General features: G+C 41.8%; 1 non-coding gene across 1 annotated transcript; it reads right to left on the bottom strand.

Moving 5' to 3' along the window:
- Window positions 1-17,173: 17,173 nt before the first annotated feature.
- Window positions 17,174-17,245, bottom strand: TRNAC-GCA (transfer RNA cysteine (anticodon GCA)). Its single transcript has one exon. It is a non-coding gene; the product is annotated as a tRNA-Cys (tRNA).
- Window positions 17,246-17,587: the final 342 nt, after the last annotated feature.

Raw genomic sequence — 17,587 nt, 5'->3', positions numbered from 1 at the left:
ATCCTAAAGGAGATCAGTCCTGGGTGTTCATTGGAAGGACTGATGTTGAAGCTGAAACTCCAATACTTTGGCCACCTCATGCGAAGAGTTGACTCATTGGAAAAGACCCTGATGTTGGGAAGGATTAGGGGCGGGAGGAGAAGGGGACGACAGAGGATGAGATGGCTGGATGGCATCACCGACTCGATGGACATGGGTTTGGGTAGACTCCGGGAGTTGGTGATGGACAGGGAGGCCTGGAGTGCTGCGGTTCGTGGGGTCGCAGAGTCGGACACGACTGAGCGACTGAACTGAACTGAATGTAAGTTTCCATGTTACTCTTTCCATACATCTCACCCTCTCCTCCCCTCTCCTCATGTCCATAAGTCTATTCTCCATGTCTGTTTCTCCATTGTTGCCCCGTAAATAAATTCTTCAGTACCATTTTTCTAGATTCCGTATATATGTGTTAGAATACGGTATTTATCTTTCTCTTTCTGACTCACTTCACTCTGTATAATAGGTTCTAGGTTCATCCACCTCATTAGAACTGACTCAAATGTGTTCCTTTTTATGGCTGAGTAATATTCCATTGTGTATATATACCACAACATCCTTATCCATTCATCTGTCAATGGACATCTAGGTTGCTTCCATGTTCTAGCTATTGTAAATAGTGCTGCAGTGAACAATGGGATACATGTGTCTCTTTCAATTTTGGTTTCCTCAGGGTATGTGCCTAGGAGTGGGATTGCTGGGTCATATGGTGGTTTTACTCCTCGTGTTTTAAGGAATCTCCATACCGTCTTCCATGGTGGCTGTATCAGCCTCTTCAATAAGTGGTGCTGGGAAAACTGGACAGCTACGTGTAAAAGAATGAAATTAGAACACTTCCTAACACCGTACACGAAGATAAACTCAAAATGGATTAAAGACCTAAATGCAAGACCAGAAACTATAAAACTCTTAGAGGAAAACATAGCTTGAAGGATTTTAAGCATAATCTTGCTAGCATGTGAGATGAGTACAATTGTATAGTAATTTGAACATTCTTTGGTATTGACATTCTTTGAGATTGGAATGAAAACTGACTTTTTCCAGTCCTGTGGCCACTGCTGAGTTTTGCAAATTTGCTAGCATATTGAATGCAGCACTTTATCAGTATCCTCTTTTAGAATTTGAAATAGCTCAGCTGGAATTCCACTTCCTCCACTAGCTTTGCTCATAGTAATGCTTGCTATGGCCCACTGTACTTCACACTTTAGGATGTCTGGCTTTAGGTGAGTGATCACACCATCTTGGTTGTCTGGGTCATTAAGAGCTTTTTTGTATAGTTCTTCTGTGTACTCTTTCCACCTCTTCTTAATCTCTTCTGCTTTTGTTAGGTCCTTGCCGTGCTCCCTTAGTATCTCCAATTTTCGTAAAGAGATCGCTAGTCTTTCCCATTCTATTGTTTTCTTCTATTTCTTTGCATTGTTCACTTAGGAAGGCTGTATCTCTCCTTGCTATTACACCATGATAAAGGTTGATTTATTCCAGAGACGCAAGGCTGGTTCAGTATTCTCAAATCTATCAAGTGATACACCACCTTAACAAAAGGAAGGAGAAAAACCACATAATCATCTCATAAGTACAGAAAAAGCATTTGAGAAAAATTCAACATCCATTCATGATAAAAACTTCTACCAACGTGGGTATAGATGGAACATAGCTCAAGGTAATAAAGGTCATTCATATATATATATATATATATATATATATATACACCCACAGCTAACATCATACTCAATGGTGAAAAGCTGAAAGTCTTTCTTATAAATTCAGGAGCAAGACAAGAATATCCACTCTCTCCACTACTATTTTCCTAGTCATAGCGATCAGAAAAGGAAAAGAAATAACAGACATCCAAATTGGAAGGGAAGAAATAAAACTGTCATTATTTGCACATTTGTTCAGTCGCTCAGTCGTGTTCGACCCTTTGCGACCCCATGAACTGCAGCACGCCAGGCTTCCCTGTCCTTCACCATCTCGCAGAGCTTGCTCAAATCAAACTCATGTCCATTGAGTCAGTGATGCAATCCAAACATCTCATCCTCTGTCGTCCCTTTCTCCTCTTGCCTTCTATCTTTCCCTAGATCAGGGCCTTTCCCAATGAGTTAGCTCTTCACATCAGGTGGCCAAAGTATTGGAGCTTCAGCTTCAGCATCAGTCCTTCCGATGAATATTCAGGACTGATTTCCTTTAGGATCGACTGGCTTGACCTCCTTGCAGTCCAAGCGACTCTCAAGAGTCTTCTCCAACACCACAGTTCAAAAGCATCAACTCTTCGGCACTCAGCCTTGTTTATGCTCCAACTCTCACATCCATACATGACTACTGGAAAAACCATAGCACAGGACTGTGGTACTTCATATGCTGGGGCTCAGTCGCTCAGTCATGTCTGACTATTTGCAACCCCATGGACGGTAGCCCTCCAGGCTCCTCTGTCCATGGGGTTTTACAGGCAAGAATCCTGGAGTGGGTTGTCATTTCCTATTCCAGGGAATCTTCTCGACCCAGGGATCAAACCCATGTCTCCGATGTCTCCTACATCGGATTCTTTACCACTAGCACCACCTGGGAAGCCTGGTACTTTTTATGGAAAACCCTAAAGTCTCCACCCCAAACTATTAGGACTGATATGTGAATTCAGTAGCATTGAGGATGTGGGATTAATAATATGTAGGAATCAGTTGCATTTCGATACACAATAATAAAATATCAGAAAGAGAACATAAAATATTCCATTTAAAATCGCATCAAAAAGAATAAAATACCTAGGAATAAATTTATCCAGGGACGTGAATGACCTATACTCTGAAAGCTATTAAATTGCTATGAAGGAAGTTGAAGATGATGTAACGAAGTGGAAATATATCCTATGCTCTTGGACTGGAATATTTTGTATTATTAAAATGGCCATACTGGAGGACTTTCCAAGATGGTGAAGAAGTAGGAGGATGGGGAGTTTATCTCCACCTGCAAACACATCAAGAATATATCTACGAATGGAGCAATTCTCATCAAACACCTGCTAAACAGTGGCAGAGGAACTTGGACACCTGAAAGGATGAGCGGGGTCCCCAGGTAACCAGATAGCACCAAAGGAAGAATAAGGGAAAAGGAAGAGAGAGGAAGAAGGACAGGACCTGTGTCTCTGGTGGGGTGCTGTGTGTAAGGAGAGGCTCTCACATCTGGGGAGACACCCCTCACTGGCGAAGAGAGCAACTGGGACAGAGTGGGAGCTTCAGGAGGCTCGGAAGAGAGCCCAGTGGCTGGTTAGCTGCAGGCAAGCACAGTGAGACGTACACAGATGGTCTGTGCTATGGCCCTACACACCTCAGTCTGAGATGGGTGTCTGCTGGTGAGCATGGGGACAAGGTGCTGGAACTTGGGGTTGGGAGGGTGGACCCAGAAAGGGGCCTGCTGCTGATTGTGAAGAGATGGCCTGAGGGGTTGGGAGTGAGGAGCTGTGCAAACAGGAGTGCTTATGGAGGAAACCTAGACCGCCGCAGAGGGGAAGCACAATTGTTCAGTGATGTGCAGGGGGCGGGGCCACCACTGCAGCCTCTCTCCTAATGTGCCAGCCCCTGCCTCCATGGGCACTACGGAGGGCTCCCCCCAGAGCCAGAACATGTGTCCCTACTATCAGCTCTCCTACACTCTTCTCGCCTTCCGCCTGGGCAACCTACTCACCCCAATCGCTGACTGCCCTGGCTCCTTCCTGCTTGATGGGATCGTGTGCTATGCCAAACTCTGGAGCAGACTCTGGTGGAAGGAACACATACAGAGGTGGGGCTGAAGCCACAGCTGAAACCCAGGGGCCATGTGACTGAGAAGAAGAGCTGAAAACTCTCCTTGCAACTGCACAACCCATGGAATTACACCTCCACTGATGGCTTCCTAAATTCAGTGCCTGCAAAACATCCAAAAGGGCAGTAAGTGGTTCCTGCCACTGGGATGGATCTTGTTCTAGTTTCTGTGGGCTTTATGGGCACATATAAACAGGATTTTGGCCAGGCCAGAGTCTGAACTGCCCCCACAGCACCCAGAGAGGGTCCAGGTGCATGACTACTGAAGCCCTGGAACCTGACAGCAGTGGATCTGCACTAGTAAATGTGAAGACAATGCCTGAGAGTCTCCAGGGCCAGTTGCTAGCATACCTACAGTTAAGGTGGGACCAAGAGCAGTGTGTTTTGTGAGTCCACACAGTGGGCAAAAGGGGACAAAACAAAGCACATTCACAGGTGAACAGCTCCAGAGGAGGAATGCTCAGTGGCTTCTTTCCCAGTGGGAGTGTTCCAATCCCACTTACCTTGCACCACAGATCAGAAACACGGCTAAGTAATAGATCTGGGGCTATCTACTCCAACAACTGGGGAGCAGACCCCACCCCTGACAGAGCAGTGACAACCACAGAGCAAAGGGGAAGAGCTCTTCAATATCCAGGGCAGGCTCTAGTCCCCCAAACACCAGTCAAACCCCTTATCAAGGGGATAACAGCACACGCTTCTGGACCAACCTTACCCACCAGGGGACAGACACTAGAAGCAAGAAGAACCATGATCTTTCAGTCTGTGGAAACGAGACCACAAACAAAGTAAGTTAGACAAAGTAAGATGAAAAGAAGTAAATTGCAGACCAAGCAGCAAGATAAAAACCTACAAGAACAACTGAATGAAGAGAAGATAAGCAATCTACCTGAAAAAGAATTCAGAACAATGATAGTACAGATGATCCAAGATCTCAGAAAAAGAATGGAGGCACAGATCGAGAAGATGCAAGATGTATTTAACAAAGACCTAGAAGAACTAAAGAATAAGCAAACAGAGATAAACAATACAGTAACTAAAATGAAAAATACACTAGAAGGAATCAATAACAGAATAACTGAGACAGATAAATGGACTGCTGAGCTGGAAGACAGAAAGGTGGAAATCACTGCCATGGAACAGAATAAAGAAAAAAGAATGAAAAGAAATGAGGACAGTCTCAGAGACCTATGGAACAACTTTAAACCCACAGACATTTGAATTACAGGAGCCCCAGAAGAAGAAGCGAAAGGGAAAGGGCCTGAGACAATATTTGAAGAGATTATAGTTGCAAACTTCCCTAACATGGGAAAAGGAATAGTCGCCCATGTCCAGGAGGCACATGGAGTCCCATACAGGATAAACCCAAGGAGGAACATGCTGAGAAATATATTAATCAAACTAATAAACATTAAATACAGATAAAAAATATTTAAAAGCAACAATAACAACAACAACAACAACAAAACATACAACAGACTCCCTATAAGGTTATCAGCTTATTTTTTCAGCAGAAACTCTGCAGGCCAGAAGGGAGTGGCAGGATATATTTGAAGTGATGAAGGGGGAAAACCTACAGCCAAGGATACTCTACCCAGCAAGGCTCTCACACAGATTTGACAGAGAAATCAAAAGCTTTACAGACAAGCTAAAGCTAAATGAATTCAGCACCAGATTCAAACTAGCTTTACAACAAATGCTAAAGGAACTTCTCTAGGCATGAGAAAAACTAAGGCCACAAATAGAAACAAGAAAATCACAAATGGGAAAGCTCACTGGTAAAGGCAAACATACACTAACAGCAGGAAATCATTCATACACAAATATGATATCAAAACCAACAACCATGAGAAGAGGAGAGTACAAATACAGGAAATGGGAATTGCATTTGAAATTAAGAGACCAGCAACTTAGAACAACCTTGTATATATAAAGCCTACAATATCAAAACATCATGGGAAATGCAAACCAAAAAATTACAATAAATACACTCACAAAAAGAGAAAAAGCAACCCAAGATCATCAGAACACAACAGAACAGAACAAAAGAGAAAGGGAAGAAAAAAGACCTATATAAATAACCCCCGAATAAGAAAATGGCAATAGGAACATGCATATCAGTAATTACCTGAAGTGCAAATAGATTAAATGCTCCAACCAAAAGACATAGACTGGCCGAATTGATACAAAAACAAGACTCACACATATACTGTCTACAAGAGAACCACCTCAGACCTAGGGAAACATACAGATTTAAAGTGAGGGGGTGGAAAAAGATTCTCTATGCAAATGGAAATCAAAAGGAAGCCACAGTAGCAATACTCATATCAGACAAAATAGATTTTAAAATAAAGGCTGTTACAAGAGATAAGGAAGGACACCACATAATGTTCAAGGGCTCAATCCAAGAAGATATAACAATTGTAAATATATATGCACCCAGCATAGGAGTACTTCAGTTCATAAGGCAAATACAATAACCATAAAACAGACACTGACACAATAAGAGTGGGGAACTTTAACACCTCACTAACACCAATGGACAGCTCTCCCAGACAGAAAATTAGTAAGGAAACACAAGCCTTACTTGACACATTAGCCTAGACAGATTTAATTGATACTGATAGGACATTCCATCTGAAGCAGCAGAATACACCTTTTTCTCAAGTGCACACAAAACATTCTTCAGGATAGAGAATCTTGGGCCACAAATCAAGCCTTGGTAAATTTAAGAAAATTAAAATAATATCAAATATCTGTTCTGACCACAGTGCTTTGAGATTAGAAATCAAGTATAGGGAAAAAACTATAAAAAACAGAAACACATGAAAGCTAAACAATGTGTTACTAAATAACCAATGGATCAGTGAAGAAATTGAAGAGGAAATCAAAAAGTACCTAGAGACAAATGACAATGAAAATACGATGATCCAAAACCTATGGGATATAGCAAAAGCAGTGCTGAGAAGGAAGTATGTAGCAATATAATCTACCTCAAGAAACAGAAAGTCTCAATAAGCACCTAACCTTACACTTAAAGCAACTAGAGAAAAAAGAACAAACAAAACCCAAAGTTGGTAGTAGGAAATAAATCATACAGATCAGAGCAGAAATAAATGAAGTATAGATGAGAATAGCCAAGATCAATGAAAGTAAAAGCAGACACCTTGAGAAGATAAACAAAATTGATACATCTTTAGCCAGACTCATCAAGAAAAAAAAAAAAAAAAGGGAGAGAGAGAGGACCCAAATCAATAAAATTAGAAATGAAAAAGGAGAAGTTAAAATGGACAGCACAGAAATAGAAAAGATCATAAGAGACCACCACAAGCAGCTATACACCAATAAAATGGACCTCCTAGAAGAAATTGACAAATTCGTACAAAGGTACAAACTTCCAAGGCTGAAACAGGAATAAATAGAAAATATGAACAGATTAACCATGAGTATTGAAATTGAAACTGCGATTAAAAGTCCTCCAACAAACCGAAGTCCAGGACCAGATGGCTTCACAGGTGAATTATATCAAACATTTAGAGAAGAGTTAACACCTACCCTTCTGAAACTCTTCCACAAAACTGCAGAGGAAGGAACACTACTATGCTCATTCTGTGAGGCCACTATCACTTTAATACCAAAAACAGAAAAAGATGATCATACACAAAATAATTACTGGCCAATGTCAATGATGAACATAAATGCAAAAATCGTCAATGAGCTGAATCCATCAATCGTAACTGAATCCGGCAACGCATTAAAAGGATCACACACCATGATCAAGTGGTATTCATCCCAGAGATGCAACAATTCTTCAATATGTGCAAATCAATTAATGTGACACACCATATTAGGAAACTGAAGAATAAAAAACATACTATCATCTCAATACAGGCTAAAAAAGCTTTTGATAAAGTTCAACACTGATTTACGATAAAAACTCTCCAGAAATGGGGCATAGAGGGAACCTATCTCAACATAATAATACCATATATGACAAACCCACAGCAAGCATTATTCTCAATGGTGAAAAAACTGAAAGCATTTCCTCTAGGATCAGGAGCAAGACATGGATGTCCACTCTGGCCGCTACTCTTCAGCATAGTTTTGGAAGTCCTGGCCACGACAATCAGAGAAGAAAAAGAAATAAAAGGAATCCAAATTCGAAAAGAAGAAGTAAAACAGTCACTGTTTCCAGATGACATGTTATGTAATACATAGAAAATCCTAAAGAGGCCACTAGAAAACTATTAGAGCTAATCAATGAATTTAGTAAAGTTGCAGAATACAAAGTTAATACACAGAAATCACTTGCATTCCCACACACTCACAACAAAACATCAGAAAGAGAAATTAAGGGGGAAAATCTCATATACCGTTGCAACAAAAAGAATAAAATACATAATATAAACCTACCTAAAGAAGTAAAGGATCTATATACAGAAAACTATAACATACTGATGAAAGAAACAAAAAACAACACAAACAGATGGAGACATATACCATGTTCTTGGATTGGAAAAATCAATATTGTAAAAATGACCCAAAGCAACCTAGAGATTCAATGCAACCCCTATCAAATAAGAAAGTTTTATAAAATCTTGGTAGGATTCAATAGGATTGTTTGAAACTACATTGTTCAAATCAAAGTTGCTGTGACTTGATGTATTTCTTGACATACTGTAAAAAGTACAATCGCTGGTAAGATGTGACAGAGTCAGCTCTACACCATAAGGAATCAACACATCTGTGAGCAGACTTTCACTTGTATTCATCTACCTTTTTGTCACAGTCTCTGAATCCGGATATGTAACTTTTCTCAGCTTCATAGAGAGATTAAGGTAAGGAAATGATAATATCTATTGGTTCAGTGTTATATGCCCTTGGTATTTCAGCAGCCTCAGTTTTCAAATGGACACCAGTGGCTTTTTTATAAGTCTTTGGATTCCTTTCACGTCCCCCTTTTCCACCATGCCTGACACGAAATTCTATTCTACATTTTGTGTACTATGTTCAGTTTTGGTCTTGTATTTCTGTAATCCAGCTTCCACATGTAATTAAAAAAAATACAATAAGCCTTCATTGGGGTCATGAAGGCATTAGTATTGTAATTAATGTCAACTTTGTTATTTGATTCTTAGAAAACATGATCCCCGTATATACAATACTAAAAATTAAACTAGCACACTCTCAATTCAAATAACAGTTGATGTACATTCAAGGTATAAACAGACTGTTAGTACTCAGGATTACAACATGGGCCACTTGCACAATTCCTTCATATAAGATATTTTAGTTATTTTCTTCTGTTTGTCATTACTATCAACAATGCAAAGAATATACGTGTACCAGATCATTTCCACCTCGGTGTGCCTAAAACTGGAACAAATACCTGGAAGTTTATTTGAAAGCTGCTCCCCGGGTGTCTACTGAATTCCAGGCTGGGGCCTCACGCCCACTCAAGTTGTCTCACACAGTGATGCAACAACCCATGACAACCCCAAATCATGGCTGTCAATATCAATAGTCAGGGGATAAAAGAGCCACAGCAACTGGTTCGGTACAGTTCAGTCATTCAGTCATGCTCAACTCTTTGCGACCCCATAGAATGCCGCACGCCAGGCTTCCCTGTCCATCACCAAATCCCAGAGCTTGTTCAATTTTTTCTATGGAAATATAAATTTAAACGTGTACGGTTTAGTTCATTTTACGGCAGCAATAAAATAAAAATTGAGCCTCCTAGAGTTTTTAAAACTAACAATGTATCTTAGAAAGCAATCCACAACACAACGTAAAGAACTACAAAGTTGCAGTCGCGCAGTTGTGTAGGATGAATAAGCGTCGAGACCTAATGCACAGGATGACTATAGTTAATGATGTACTGCATGGAATACTGAAAAATTTTAAGACAGTAGCTTTCATGTGCTCTCTTCATACAAACAAAAATGGTAAATGTGTGAGGGGATGATACGTTAATTAGTTTCGGTGTAGTAATCATTTCAATATGTATATACGCATTCCATATGTATTTCATATCTTTTTGCCTTTTCATACTGTTATTGGGTTCTCAAGGCAAGAATGCTGAAGCGGTTTGCCATTCCCTTCTCCAGTGGACCATGCTTTGTTAGAACTCTCCACCACGATGCGTGCATCTTGGGTGGCCCTGCACGACATGGCTCATAGTTTCTTTGAGCTACACAAGGCTGTGATCCATGTGATCACATTTTGGTTAGTTTTCTGTGAATGTGGTTTTCATTCTGCAGCCCATGAGACTGAAGTTGCTGATTCTTCTGTCTGCCCTCTGATGGATGAGGATAAGAGCTTGTACAAGCTTCCTGATGGGAGGGACTGACTGTGGGGAAAACTGAGTCTTAACTCTGGTGGGCAGGGCCATGCTCAGTAAATCTTTAGTTCAATTTTCCGCCGATGAGTGGGGCTGCGCTCCCTCCCTGTAGTTAGGCCTGAGGTGGCCCAGTCCTAGAGTCTGCACCCTCTATGGTAGGGCTATAGGCTCTGTGGTAGGGCTATGGCGACCTCCTTCAAGAGGACTTATCCCAACACACTGCGCCTCCCAGGACTGCTGCTGCCAGTGCCCCTGACCCCGCAGCAGGCCACTGTCGACCCACGCCTCCACTGGAGACTCCCAAACACTCCCAGGCAAGTCTGGCTCAGTCTCTTGTGGGGTCACTGATCCTTTCCCCTGGGTCCTGGTAATGCACAAGGTTTTGTTTGTACCCGCCAAGAGTCTGTTTCCCCAGTCCTCTGGAAGTTCTGTAATCAAATCCCTCTGACCTTCAAAGTCAGATTCCCTGGGGATTCTCAGTCCCATTGCCAGATCCCCAGGTAGGGAAGTCAATTGTGGGGCCTAGAATCTTCGCAACGGTATGAGAACTTCTTTGGTATAATTGTTCTCCAGTTTGAGGATCACCCACCTGGTGGCTCTATGGTAGGGCTCATGGTGACCTCCTCCAAGAGGACGTATGCCACATGTTGTGCCTCCCACGACTGCTGCTGCCAGTATCCTAGTCCCCGTGGCGGGCCACTGCTGACCTACACCTCCACAGGAGAAGCTCAAACACTCACAGGCAGGTCTGCCTCAGTCTCCTGTGTGGATCAGTGCTTCTTTCTCTGGGTCCTGGTGCACATAAGGTGTGTGTGTGTGTGTGTGTGTGTGTGTGTGTGTGTGTGTGTGTGTGTGTGTGTGTGTGTGTCTGTGTGTCTGTGTCTGTGTCTGTGTCTGTGTCTGTGTACGTGCCCTCTAAGAGTCTCTGGAAGTTATGGGGTTTGATAATAACATGATTGCGCCCCTCCTACCATCTTGATGCAGCTTCTCCTTTGTTCTTGGATGTGGGGTATCTTTTTCGGTGGGTACCAACATCCTCCTGCTGATGGTTGTTCAGCGGCTGTTTGCAAATTTGGTGTTCTCCCAGAAGAAGATGAGCACACATCCTTCTATTGCACCACCTTGGACATCTTAGACCACGAACAGGATAAAAAGACACAAAGATATGACACTGAAAGATGAGCCCCTCAGGTCCGTAGGTGTCCAATATGCTACTGGGAAGAGTGCAAAAATAGCTCCAGGAAGAATGAAGAGGCTGAGCCAAGGCAGAAATGACACCCAGTAGTAGATGTATATGGTGGTGAAAGTAAAGTCTGATGCTGTAAAGAGCAACATTGCACAGGAACCTGGAATGATAGGTCCATAAATCAAGGTAAATTGGAAGTGGTCAAACAGGAGATGGCAAGAGTGAACATCGACGTCTTAGGAATCAGTGAGCTAAAATGGACAGAAATCGGCGAATTTACTTCAGATGGCCATTATATCTACTACTGTGTGCGAGAATCCCATAGAAGAAATGGAGTAGCCCTCATAGTCACCAAAAGAGTCCAAAATGCAGTACTTTGGTGCAATCTCAAAAACAACAGAATGATCTCGGTTCATTTCCAAGGCAAGCCATTCAAAATCACAGTAATCCAAGTCTATGCCCCATCCACTAATGCAAAAAAGCTGAAGTCGAATGGTCCTGTGAAGATGTACAAGGCCTTCTAGAACTAACACCAAAAAAATATGTCCTCTTAATCATAGGGGCCTGGAATGCAAAAGTAGGAAGACAAGAGATACCAGTAATAACAGGCAAGTTTGGCCTTGGAGTACAAATTGCAAGTGGGAAAAGGCTAACAGAGTTTTGCTAAGAGAACGTGCTGATCATAACAAAGGCCGTCTCCCAACAACACAAGAGATGAATCTACACATGGACATCCCGGGATGGTCAATACCGAAATCAGAATGATTATATTCTTTGCAGCCGAAGATGGAGAGGCTCTATACAGTCAGCAAAAACAAGACCTGGAGCTGACTGTGGCTCAGATTACGAACTCTTTATTGCAAAATTCAGGCTCAAATTGCAGAAAGTAGGGAAAAACCACTAGACCATTCAAGCACGACCTAAATCAAATCCCTACTGATTACACAGTGGAGGTGACAAACACATTCAACAGTTAGATCTGGCCGAGAGAGTTTCTGAAGAACTATGGACAGAAGTTTGTAACACTGTACAGGAGGCAGTGACCAGAACCATCCCCACGAAAAAGAAATGCAAGAACAGTTGTCTGAACAGATAAGACAAATAGCTGAGAAAAGAAGATGAATGAAAGGCAGAGAGAAAGGGAAAGATATACTGAAGTGAATGCAGAGTTCCAAAGAAGAGCAAGAAGAGGTAAGAAAGCCTTCTTAAGTGAACAATGCAAAGAAATAGAGGAAAACGATAGAATGAAAAAGACTAGGGATCTTTTCAAGAAAATTGGAGATACCAAGGGAACATTGCATGCAAATTGGACACAATAAAGGGCAGAAATGGAATGGACCTAACAGAAGCAGAAGATATTAACAAGAGATGGCAAGAATACACAGAACAACTGTACAAAAAAGGTCTTAACGACCCGAATAGCCACGATGGTGTGGTCACTCACCTAGAGCCAGACATCCTGGAGTGTGAAGTCAAGTGGACCTTAGGAAGCATCAGTTCAGTTCAGATCAGTTCAGTTGCTAAGTCGTGTCCAACTCGTTGCAATCCCATGGGCTGCAGCATGCCAGGCTTCCCTGTCCATCACAAAATCCCTGAGGTTACTCAAACTCATGCCCATCGAGTCGGTGATGCCATCCAGCCATCTCATCCTCTGTCATCCCCTTCTCCTCCTGCCTTCAATCTTTCCCAGCATCAGGGTCCTTTCAAATGAGTCAGTTCTTCGCATCCAGACCTCCTTACCTGCAGCCCGAGAAACCTGTGTGCAGGTCAAGACGCAACAATTAGAACCGAGCATGGAACAAAGGACAGGTTCCAAATTGGGAAAGGAGTAGGTCAAGGCTGTATAATGTCACCTGGCTTATTTAAATTATGTACAGAGTACATCATGCAAAATGCCAGGCTGGATGGAACACAAGCTAGAATCAAGAAATAGGAGAAATATCCATAACCCCAGACAGGCAGGTGACATCACCCTGAGGGCAGAAGTTGAAGAGGAACTAAAGAGCCTCTTGATGAAGGTGAAAGAGGAGAGTGAAAAAGCTGGCTTAAAACTCAACATGCAGAAAAACAAAGATCATGGCATCCGGTCCCATCACTTCATGGCAAACAGAGGGGGAAAAAAATGGAAACAGTGACAGACTATTTTACTGGGAGCCAAAATCACGGCGGATGGTGACTGCATACATGAAATTAAATGACTGATTGCTCCTTGGAAGAAGAGCTATGACAAACCTAGACAGCATATTATAAAGCAGAAGCATCACTTTGCTGACAAAAGCCTGTATAGTCAAAGCTATGGTTTTTCCAGTAGTCACGTACAGTTGTGAGAGTTGGACCATACAGAAGACTGAGTCCAGAGAATTGATGCTTTCGAACTGTGGTGCGGAAGAAGACTCTTGAGAGTCCCTTGGACAGCAAGGAGATCAAACCAGCCAATCCTAAAGGAAATCAACCCTGAATATTCATTGGAAGGACTGTTGCTGGAGCTGAAGCTCCAATACTTTGGCCACCAGATGCAAAGAGCTGACTCATCGGAAAAGACCCTGATTCTGGGAAAGAATGAGGGCATGAAGTGAAGGGTGCTACTGAGGATGAGATGGTTGGATAGCATTGGCAACTCAATGAACATAAATTTTAGCAAACTCTGGGAGATAGTGAAGGACAGGGAAGCCTGGCGCAGCCTGCAGCCCCTGCTGCAGTCCATGGGGTCACAAAGAGTTGGGCATGACTGAGGTACTGAGCAACAAATATATAACCTCAAACCATCATGTACTACACTTCAAATACATTCAACACTTATTTAACAATCATTCTTTAAAAATTGCACTTTGCTGATTATTGTTTTAAAAATGAACATAAAAGGGTTGTCTTATATTTCAATGGTTGCATAATGTTAATGACTTGATTACTCTGAGTTGCTTTATGGAAAATATTTTGGTTATGTTCTTCTGTTTGTCATTACAATCAATGATGCAAAGAATATACCTGTACAAGATCTTTTCCACCTCTCTGTGCCTAACGCTGGAACAAATACCTGGAAGTTTATTTGTAAGTTGCTCCCTGGGTGTCTGCTGAATGTCAGGCTGGGGCCTCACACACACTCAAGTTGTCTCACACAGTGACGCAACAACACATGGCCCATTATTGTGGATCCCAAATCATGCTTGTCAATATCAACAGTCAGGGGATAAAAGAGCCACAGCGACTAGGGAAGGCTGTAATTCATTCGACAGTAAAAGCACTGTTGCTTTCAGCCACAATGGGGGGGGGGTGTCTCCATGCAAGTTCTGTACTTCTCCCCCAACCTTCTGTGTCCATCTGTGAAACCTGAGGTTTTCCGTGTCCCAGGGAGACGTTTTCCGGGACACAGGGATTTTGGCACTAAAACCGGGATAGTCCTGGGCCGATGGTCACTTCTCAACTGTCTCAACCAAAGAACTTTGTAAAATTTTACTTAAAATGTGAAATTCGGAAGGAACACCATCTGAATCAACTTACCAAACTATACTGTCTGTGCCTGAGAGAACAGAGTTAATGAGAAAATGCTCAGATGAACATGTATTGCAATTTGAAAAGGTGTTACCAGTGTAATGCCTGGAATTCTAGCCCACCTGACAGATAATGTCCCAGATATTTTCCTCTGGTGATAAGTCATCTCTGGCTGGTGCACAAAAAGATGTAAGTGTTCCCAATATTTTCCAATAAACTTCATGTTTACCACCTTACTTCACCTAGCCAGCAGAGTGAATTGACATTCTGAAACTCGACACTGAGATGCTGAAAAGAGGACGAATACTTGGACCTCGAGAGGCTACATATACGGTGATTGAGCTGCCCAAGAGTTTAGAAGTCATATCGAGTAACGTCTTCTATACACTTTAATAGATATTGGTTGTTAAGCTACAACTTCCATCATGTGTCAATGCTTTTATCATAAAGAGTTTATTGGGGGACAAAAATGAATATACTTATGGTTTTCACTTTTACAATGATGTATGCATTGGTGTAAATGACCATACCATTTGTACATTATTTTGAATATCATTTCTGCATGTAAGTGGTCTCAGGTTTCTTTCCCATGCAGGCCTTCCTTTAGAGAAAGAAGAGGTTCTGAAAATAAGGATGGATTCTCTTCAGCTGTCAGTCACTTCCCTGATTCTTCATTAGGATTTATCCTATTGCAGCTCTGTTTCCAACCATCTTGAGTACCCCAGAAGGAGGGGTTGGCCCACTGTGTATGAGCTGGATGGTAAAAAGGGAAAGTGACCTACAGTGGTAGGTGGTGACCCTAGACCACCTTCTTTTCCTCTTCTCCTGCCAACCCCCACCTCACACGTTGCCAGCGATCGAGAGACTTGAGGCTCCTTCCGTCTGCCACGAGTCAATCAGACCTATGGAGATCAAATGCTGTGGATTTTCAAGGTCAGGTCTGATTACATCTATTTTTGCTTCTTTGGAAACTGAAACTTGACTAATGCATGGGCAAATGTGATTGAATTTTCACATCTTTATGAGGACTGATATACCTATATTTGCAAAGCAAAATAAAGTCAAGTCAAAAAAAAAAACACACAACGAAACAAAACAGGTCATACTATACTGTAACGATCCTATTTATAATAGTATGATTTCAGTCGTCTAAAATACACACATGCACAGAATGTAAGAGGGGAGGAAATATATTACAATATAAACAGTGGGAATTTATGGTGATAGCATTCAACTCTCTTTCCTCTTTCTTTGTTTCCACAAGCTGTTGTCACGCATCTATATATATTGTCATGATGGAGAGATTGCAGCCCCCTGTCTCAGGGTAATGAACACCTGGGGACAGAGGATACCCTAGGCAGAAGTTCCTAAAGAGTGCAAGATTCCTTTGCTATATTGCAGCTGCTTTGCAGATGGTGCTGAGTTTGGTTAGGAAGTGTGCCCTTGGTTCTGACCCCTAGAAACCTCTTTGCACCTTAATTATTTTCTCTACCAAGCTTACATACTGTATATGAGAGAGTTAATAAGTCCTATCACCTGGTTTCTTTTAGGTAAGAAAGTTTCAAGCACACCACCCTCAGCATCCTTACCAAAGGCACATATTATTATGTACCTAATTTGTTTATATATCCTTCAACAAGAACAAAAAAAAAGTGATTTTTTAAAAATAAGGTACGCCTGAGAAATCAGGAAGACATCGCCTTTTATTCAAAGTTCTTTCTCTGGGTAAATAAACATTGTTTCAGATTGCAGAGCCATTTCCAGCACTGTTTGTTTGAGATTGGTTTATAATCTGCAAGAATCTACAGTTGGCATGACGGTCCATGAATTTTTGACTGGTATTTCACAGACGTTTTTCCTATTTCACTTGCTATGCTTCTCTTGAGTGTGAGTATTTGTTTCTTTCTTTTTTTTCCTGTTCCTCATCTCTTGCCCCCACATTACCCTCAGTAATTCAAGCATTTCACTTTTTAATTTTAGCTTTTTATTATAGAACATTTCAAACACATAAAAGCAGAAAGAATAGTACAATGCATTCCATGTGCCCATTAAGTTCATAGTCATCAATTTCAACAATCATTAACTTTCTTCAATCCTTTGTTTCATCTATTCCCCACCACACTTCAACATTTTTTTTTCTGGAGTACTGTGAAACAAAGTGTAGACATCAGTTCGTTTCATCCAGAAAAGTGAAAGTGAAAGTGAAGTCGCTCAGTCGTGTCCGACTCTTTGCGACCCCATGGACTGTAGGCTACCAGGGTCCTCCGTCCATGGGATTCTCCAGGCAAGAATACTGGAGTGGGTTGCCATTTCCTTCTCCAGGGGATCTTCCCAACCCAGGGATCGAACCCGGGTCTCCCGCTTTGCAGGCAGACGCTTTACCATCTGAGCCACCAGGGAAGCCCTATTTCATCCAGAAATCCACTTTAATAGGTAAGGGCCAGTTTTAACATAACCATGACACAATACCGTACCCAAGAAAATGACCAAGTTTGCCTTAACATCATCTACTACCTGATAGCTTTTCCATCTCCCTCGTTGTCTCACAAATGTATTTCTACAGTTTATTTGAGCAAATCGGAATCCCCAAAACTCCACACCTTACATGTGGTTGATATGTCACTTAGAGTCCTTTAATATACTACATTTCCCCTCATCTTTTCTATGCCATTTATTTGCAGAAGAAAACATAATCTGCTCATTTCTTGCCAGGGCTGGAAAAACAGAGGGGCCCTGATTTAG

The sequence above is a fragment of the Giraffa tippelskirchi genome, chromosome X (genome assembly GCF_054371585.1).
Source record: "Giraffa tippelskirchi isolate mGirTip1 chromosome X, T2T-mGirTip1v1.2.pri, whole genome shotgun sequence".
NCBI lineage: Eukaryota > Metazoa > Chordata > Mammalia > Artiodactyla > Giraffidae > Giraffa > Giraffa tippelskirchi.
This window is presented reverse-complemented; position numbering and strand designations above follow the sequence as displayed.